A 5,908-nucleotide genomic window follows, 5' to 3' on the forward strand; every position below is an offset into this window, starting at 1 on the left:
ATTTAAATAAAACAATACATTAAACTTCTGGTTAAACATCGCATACTGAAAAACCTTGTTTAATTTCTTTCTCTCCAAAGAACACACTATATTATATTACAGGAATGAAAACAAAGTTTTAAATCCATATAGACAAATATTGAAGAAAATAAGACAGTAATAAAAACAACCAAACAAGCAAAAAAAAACCAAACACCTTCTACTTGGTAAGAACATGAAAAAATACAACTGGTTTATTAAGGCAGGAGAACCCAACCTAAGTGTCTCCATATAGCAATACTACTGCCCAGGCCTAATGCCTCTGCCATAGCTGTTAGGCCTGGACAAGGGCTGAGCCGGCGATGGAGGGGAGCTGGGGGTCCACTGCCCAGGCCTAACACCTTGGTCAAAGGCATTAGGCCTGGGCAGGGGTGGAGCCTGTGATCACAGGGAGCAGGGAGGGAGCTGGCGATGGCGGGGAGCAGTGGCAGAGCCAATGATCGTGGGATGCAGGGGCGGAGTTGGTGATCATGGAGAGCTGGAGATCCCCTGCCCAGGCCTAATGACTTGGCCAGAGGCAATTGGTGTGAACTACAGAGGAAACACCTTTTCTGACTGCTCATTGGCTAAGCTCCCTGTATGCCACTGGTAATATTCTTAGTAACTTGGGTAATAAGAATCCAATAAGGTGATCTAGGGGTTTTCACCACACTCCTGGAGATAAAAAGGAAGGTCCGATGCTGGAGGGCTAAGAAATGTCATATCCTGCCCTAGCTGGTTTTGCTCAGTGGATAATGCCTTGGCCTGCCCACTGCTGGGTATGGGTTCAATTCTGACTAAGGGCATGTACCTAGGTTGCAGGCTCCTCCCTGGCCTGGGCCCAGGTCAGGGCTCATGAAGGAGGCAACCAATCAAAGAATTCCTCTCACTTTGATGTTTCTCTCTGTCTTTCCCTTTCTCTTCCACATTCTCTAAAAATCAATGGAAACATATCCTCAGGTGAGGATCAAAAAAGAAAGAAAGAAAGAAATGTCATATCCTATGAAAGACACATCTTGAAAACGCCTAAAGAAAGTTGTCATTTTTTCATGGTGAAGGGACTGGAGTCTGTGTTGATGAAAACACCTTGTTGGCTGTGGTGACTGGCAGTGGCTGCAGCAGCGGGGTGATGGGGCTGGTGCCTTCCCTTGATCAACCCAGTCGCCTCCCACAAAGGGAGGCCAGACTGCGGCTTAGGCCCACTCCCCAAGGGGAGCAGGAAGCGGGCCAAAGCCGTCAGTAGGACATCCCTGAGGGCTCCCAGTATGTGATAGGGGGCAAGCTGGGCTGAGGGACCCCCCCCACTCCAGTGCACAAATTTTTGTGCACCGGGCCTCTAGTATAGGATAAGCACTAGGACCACTGCTATATCTTACTTCTGAAAGCCAGATAATTACTCTCTTCTCCAAAATTTTACTCTCTGGAGAAATTTACCTGGACAAGATCTAGACAACCAAGGTAAAAAATTCATAAATAAAGGAACACATCTAAAAAAAGAGGAAAAATATGAAAGTGTTCAGGGCCATAGTGCATAGCACATGGTGGAATTCCAGGATGTCTTCACACAGAATGGTGGTGCCTTGAGCTCCTCTCAACCACTTACCTCCTAGAAGGTCAGCATATGTTACCACCACTTCACCTCCATGCCTAAGTAGGAGACTGGAAGGTTCAAAATATTTTTGCATATTTATATTTGAGGCAATGAACCAGACAACTTGTCCCCTAATCACCATATAGAGAAACAGTGAGGGGTAGGGATCTAACTTCATTCTTTTGCATTGGACATACACTCACCCAAACCCATTGCTGAAAAGACTCACTGTTTTTGGTCTTCTCTATCCTCCCACTGTTTTATTTTGGAGGCATATTCAGTTGTTGGAATGCATGGCAGAAAAGCAAACTAAAGCCCTACATTTTAGCCACTAGTCCTAGAAGTTCAGCCTTTAAGACCTAGAGAGTATTAGATATATAAGGACAGGGCTCACTCCCAAGAGCATGCATCTGACCATAAACAAATACCAAAGCTTTGGTAACAGCAATAAAAAGTAAAGCACTGCATAGAGCCCAAGACTGGACAATCAAAATAGATTCACATAACACTGCACAGACTGTAAAAAATGAATTGAAATTGGAATCACAGACCACAAGAGGTGGGTTAGAACTTTTGGTCTCAAGTTAACTTAATTGATTGCCTGCTAAGTCAAAGGAAAGTATTAATATTTTCCATAGGATTTAAACAAGATATACTAATCTAATAGCATAATATTTAATACATACTTAAGACATGTATTTATAAATATATTATATTTAATATAATAATCTAATAGCATAATTTTAATACAAATTACTTGATATTTTATACAGGATGAAGAAAATCTCAACAACTGACAAGGAAAAAGACAAACAACATACACTAATCCAAGATGACCAATGCTGGAATTATGATAGGAAGACTTGCAATGCAGCGATGATAATCATAGTCTAAGAGCTAAGGGAAAACACTCTTGAAACAAATAGGAAGATAGAACATTTTAGCAGGGAAATAAAAGATATATTGCAGAACAAAGCAGCAGTTTTAGAACTGAAGAACACAAGAATTGAAATTAATCCACTTGATGGATTGAACAGTGGAATAGAGATGACTAAAGGAAGAGTCATTGACCTTAAAACAAGGTGGATAGAAATTATCTAATTTGACCAAGACAAAAATATTTTTTTTTAACAAATGAAAAACTTCCCTCCTGAGGGAACTGTGGTAAGATATGGAAAGGTCTAATTTTCATGTCATCAGAATTCCAGAAGAAAATAATCAGGGTGGTTTAAAAAAATATTTAAAGAAGTAATGTCTTATAAGTAAAACACCTAAACTTATAAGTACTTAAAGCTCAGTAAAACCTGAACACGATAAAGAAATCTGTGCCTAGACATATAATCAAACTGCTAAAAACCAAATACAACCCCTTTCTCTAGCCTCCCCCAAAATTAATAAAATCAGTCAGAGAAAAATAGCATATTATATGTAGGCAATCAGTTATTTGAATGACAATTGTTTCTTTTTATTTGTTTTGTTTTAGTCTTACCAGTATTTTTATTTATTAACTAGAGGCCCGGTGCACAAAAATTTGTGCACTTGGCGGGGGGGGGGGGGGTCCCTCAGCCCGGCATGTGCCCTCTTGCAGTCTGGGACCCCTCAGGGGATGACAACCTGCTGGCTTAGGCCCGCTCGCATGGGGATTGGGCCTAAGATGGCAATCAGACATCCCTCTGGCAGCCCGGCAGCCCTCTGGGGATGTCCACTTGCCAGCAGGGAGCAGGCCTAAACTGCAGTCGGACATCCTTAGTGCTGCTGAGGAGGCAGGAGAGGCTCCCACCACCACCGCTGTACTGGCAGCCATCAGCCTGGCTTGTGGCTGAGCAGAGCTCCTCCTATGTGAGAGTGCCCTGACCACCAGAGGGTAGCTCCTGCATTGAGCATCTGCCCCCTGGTGGTCAGTGTGTGTCATAGTGACCAGTCATTCCCAGTCCTTCTGCTGTTAGGGTCAGTTTGCATATTACCCTTTTACTATATAGGATAGAGGCCTGGTGCATGGGTGGGGGCCTGCTGGTTTGCCCTGAAGGGTGTCCTGGATCAGGGTGGCGGTCCTGCTTGGGTGCCTGGCCAGCCTGGATGAGGGGCTTATGGCTGTTTGCAGCTGGTCACACCCCCTTTAGGGTGGGCGTCCCCACTAGGGTGCCTGGCCAGTCTGGGTGAGGGGCTGAGGGCCGTTTTCAGGCTGGCTGGTGACTGAAGCTCCCAACCTCTCCTTTTTTTCTTTCTTTTTTTTTAATTCTGGGATTTATTTACCTTTTATGGCTGTCACTGGAACTGAGAGCCGGCTTTAGCTCTGAGGCTTGGCTCCAGCTCTGAGACCTTGGCTGCTGAAAGTAGGTATCTGGGTTAGTTTGGCTTTTATAATTGAAACACTGTTGCAGCTCCAGCTCTGAGGCCCGGTTGGCTGAAAGCAGGTTTCTGGGGTTTGTTTAGCTTCTATAATTGCAACATTGTTTCTTAGAGTGCAGCTCAGAGGCTGGCAGCGGCAGGCAGGTAACGTTGGCTTCCTCCATCACTGGAGCAAGCACAACTCCTGTTCACTTCAGCTGCCTGGCTGCCAGCCGCCATCTTGGTTGGCAGTTAATTTGCATATCGCCCTGATTAGCAATGGGAAACGTGTCAGAGGTATGGTTAATTACCATGTTTGTCTATTATTAGATAGGATGCCACCAAGGAAATGGTACTTCTCTAATATATGGCATGTCCCATGTTTCCATCTAACTGAGCTGAAATTTGCAGCTAGGCCGATGCTCCACCTGCTGTGCACTCCAGGTTCAGCTGGTCAGTGGTGACCATAAACAGGTGCAGGACTCCAAGCTTTCAAAGTACTAGTCCTTTTACCTGATTTTATAAACAAAGAATCCCATCAGTCCCATTCCTACCCAGATCTCCTGGTAAACCTGAGGAGGGATTCATGGGGACCCAAACTTTTTAATGAGGCTTTGGAGCATCTCGCTGCAAGACCAATGTCTCAGGCCGCTCCAACCCACACAGCCAACAACTCTGGAAGTTCACTGAATGTTCAGGCACCTCACTTAGCACATCGGTTTTAAATAAAACAACTGTCCACAGTGTTCTACAACCAGTGGAAATAACTTTTAGAAGTAAAACTAAGACAATTCACCATCAGCACACCCGCTCTAAAACAAATGCAAAAGGAAGTCATTAATAAACAGGGAAGTCATATCAGAGGGCAACTTTGAACTTCAGAAATGAAGGAAGAGTAACAGAATTGAAGAATATGTGCTTAATATATTTTTTCTCTTTAAGTTCTTTAGAATATATATGATGGCTGAAAGCATAAATTAAAACATTGCATAGTATTTTTATTTTAATGTATATAAGATGTAATACACATGACAAGCACATCATAAAAGGAGGAAACTCAAGGATCTATATGGTGGTAAGTTTTCTATATTGAGTTTGAGGCAGGAAATATTCATTTTAAATAGTCTGTGAAAATATAAGTAAACTAGAGGCCTGATGCACAAAATTCTTGCACTGGGTGGGGGGGGGGTGGCAGTGGGGAAGGGAGATGTCCCTCAGCCCGGCCTGCACACTCTTTCAATCAAGGACCCCTCAGGGGATGTCTGACTGGCCTGCAGGGATTGGGCCTAAACTGGTGGTCGGACATGCCCCGAGGGATGTAGCAGTAGCAGTGTGCCAAGTGACAGGCGGCCAGGGAGGAGCCAGAATTGGGGCCGGGCTCCATGCCACTCGTGCTCATCCTGGCCTACTATGCCTGCTGCTGCCACTCAGTAGTGCTGCTGCAGTCAGGAGAGGCTCCCACTGCCACAGCTGCACTCACCAGCCATGAGCCTGACTTCTGGCTGAGTGGTGCTCCCCTTGTGGGAGAGCACTGACCACCAGGGGGCAGCTCCTGCGTTGAGCATCTGCCCCTTGGTGGTCAGTGGGCATCATAGTGACTGGTCGACTAGTTGTTCTGGTCATTCCGGTTGTTCCATCATAATGGTCGCTTGGGCTTTTATATATATATATATATATATATATATATATATATATATATATATATATATATATCTTGTAATCTTTAGAAAAAATCTTTAAAAAGTCAAAGAAAAATAGAATTAAAAACAGAGGGGACAACCCAACACAACCCAACAAATGATAAAATGGAAGACCTATAGAATATATCAATAATTACAGTAAGTACAAGCTGTCTAAGCATATCAATTTAAAAACAGGGATTGTCACAAATGATTAAAAACAAAATATGAGTCAACTATATGCTATCTATAAGAAATCACTTCAAATATAATGCATGGGTATATTAAAAGT

The 5,908-nt window shown here is 43.6% G+C and overlaps 1 pseudogene; it reads right to left on the reverse strand.

Annotated features, from left to right (window-relative positions):
- Positions 1–4,391: 4,391 nt before the first annotated feature.
- On the reverse strand, positions 4,392–4,560 carry LOC132212733 (ATP synthase subunit ATP5MJ, mitochondrial-like; annotated as a pseudogene).
- Between the last annotated feature and the right edge of the window lie 1,348 nt (positions 4,561–5,908).

The sequence above is a fragment of the Myotis daubentonii genome, chromosome 11 (genome assembly GCF_963259705.1).
Source record: "Myotis daubentonii chromosome 11, mMyoDau2.1, whole genome shotgun sequence".
Taxonomy (NCBI): domain Eukaryota; kingdom Metazoa; phylum Chordata; class Mammalia; order Chiroptera; family Vespertilionidae; genus Myotis; species Myotis daubentonii.